We start from the raw sequence: 2607 nt of genomic DNA, 5'->3' as shown, positions 1-2607 counted from the left end.
CTCACGCAGACACATTTAAAATTTGAAATGTTTGTGGGTTTTTCTTTTAGAGGGTAAATTTACACTTTTTTGATTGAATTTGAAATTTATGTGCAAAATAATTCTAAAATTGTAAACATTCACCAGTTTGCTGTTTGCTGTCAAACACCTGTCAAATGTTATATTTTGTCATTGTCAAAATGACAAAATATAACACTGACAAAATATCCCATCACTTCTCCTTCTCCTCAGATTGTAAGCACTACATGGCTAAAATAGTTTAGTGGCTCTGTACTAGATGGCACTGCAAGGCTATTTTTTTGATTTTGCGGTGCACTCGGCACTCGCGACCCGGTTGTGGTATTTATTTTATTGTTACTACATTGGTTCGCCAGAGGCCATTTTCTTGCAATTCATATATTTTTATTGAACACTTGAAATTACATTTGGTAAAACCGTTTTGAATAAATAATATTAGTATTTAGTAGGTACCTACCTACTATTATAAAATAGTCATAAATCATAATAAAATAAAAACATCGACACGTGTAAAATATTATTATTGTGTAGGTACATACAACTTATTAGGTAATTATTTTGTTTTTAAATATTATTCAGAACAAAAAATATACTTAAGGTCGAACTATATTTTATTCTATAAAGTAACAATATTAAAATACCTACTTACTATAAATATATTTTATTTTTGTAATATTTTTTTTATTTATTCCTCTTGTTCCAATAAATAAACCATCAAACTTTCCCTCTTTATTACTTTTGATCGGAAACGAGTACAAATCGCCGCAGGACGTAAATATAGCGGTGTAATTGTATTTTTCACAGAGGGCAGCACTGAGACAAGGCGCTTATTACGACAAGGGTATTCCATTACCCCCGCGAGCATGACTCTTCTTATCTAATGCAAACAAACGCTCTTTGTCGCTCTATATTTTAGTTTAAGAAGGAAACTGCTATGGTGGATTTGAAACTGATAAATTGGATTTTGTTTTGGGGACTTTCTCGAAAAACTAGTCTACAGCTGTATTGCAAGTAGCTTTTTACTGTGTACAGTACAATCTATACATAATATTTAAAAAACTCAAAGGTCTGACTGACTAACATGGTGATCTATCAACGCACAATTAAAACCACTGGACGGATCGGGCTGAAATTTGGCATGTAGGTAGATGTTATGACGTAGGCATTCGCTAAGAAAGGATTTTGATCAATTCTACCCCCAAGGGGTCAAGATAGGGGATGAAAGTTTGAAGATAATAATACTTGCTAACGCGAGCGAAGCCGCGGGCAAAAGCTCGTACTATATTATAATATTACATACAATATACGTGATAGTTGATACTAAGCATTATGATTTGTGAGGGTGCTATTTTCATTATAAAGGAAAAAATGCGTACCTAACTCATGCTTTGTGATATGTACAAACTACAAACCATAATAATTAAGAGCCTGGCAAAAAAATGGCTGGCAGACTGTAAAAAATACACCTTGTACCTACATACCTTGTACCAAATATCTTACCGTCACGTCGTGCTCTACGTCACGTATTTTGTGCCGTGTTTGATCACGTTCGGCACATTTACACGCCGTGATTCCGTACGTGTGTCCTTATTCGGTACAGATGCCAACTTGCCCTAGGTTAATCTGAATATACTGGGACTTGTCCGACTCTGGGTTAAAACGTGTTTAGTACAGATGCCAACTCTACGTCTTGTGCAACTTTGGGTTAAAACTGTAAATTATTGTTTTAAATCGGCCGGCCAAGTTCCAATTGGGGGTCGAAGCTGGGTCCGTACGGCGTACCATTAATAATAATTGATACAGAGCTAAAAATAACAAAACATAATATTTTGTTTGATGTATGGGAGCCCCACTTAAACATATTTTATTTGAGTAATTTCCAATTTTTGGGGTTCCGTACCCAAAGGGTAACGGGACCCTATTACCAAGACTTCGATGTCTGTCTGTCCGTCTGTGTGTCTCAAGAACCGCCATAGCTAGAATTCTGAAATTTTCACAGATTGTGACTGTATCTGTTGCCGATATAGCAACAAATATAAATAAAATAAATTAAATATTTAAGGGGGGCCTCCCATACAACAAATATATTTTTAGGGTTCCGTACCCAAAGGGTAAAAACGGGACCCTATTACTAAGAATTCGTTCTGTCCGTCTGTCCGTCTGTATGTCTCCAAGCTGTAACTCAAGAACGGTAATAGTTAGAGAGTTAAAATTTTCACAGGTTGTGTATATCAGCTGTTGCCGCTATAACAACAAATACTAAAAAGAACATAAAATTAATATTTAAGGGGGGCTCTCATACAATAAACGTGATTATTTTTTTTGGCCTTTTTTTGCTCTACTTATATCAATAATGGCAACAGGTAGGTACTTGAAATTTTCACAAAATCCTTAGTATTTATATATTGTGTAATTTAATATTTTATAATAAATAATATTATTAAAATAAAAAATATGGTGGGCTGCCATACAAGAAACACAATAATTTTAAGCCCAATTTTGCTCTATAATGGTACGGTACCCTTCGTGCGCGAATCCGACTCGCACTTGACCGATTATTTTGCAATTTTTTGCTCGATATCAATAATG

The sequence above is a fragment of the Aricia agestis genome, chromosome 9 (genome assembly GCF_905147365.1).
Source record: "Aricia agestis chromosome 9, ilAriAges1.1, whole genome shotgun sequence".
Classification (NCBI taxonomy): Eukaryota; Metazoa; Arthropoda; class Insecta; order Lepidoptera; family Lycaenidae; genus Aricia; species Aricia agestis.
The sequence above is the reverse complement of the archived record's forward strand: the minus strand, read 5'-3'. Positions refer to the sequence as shown.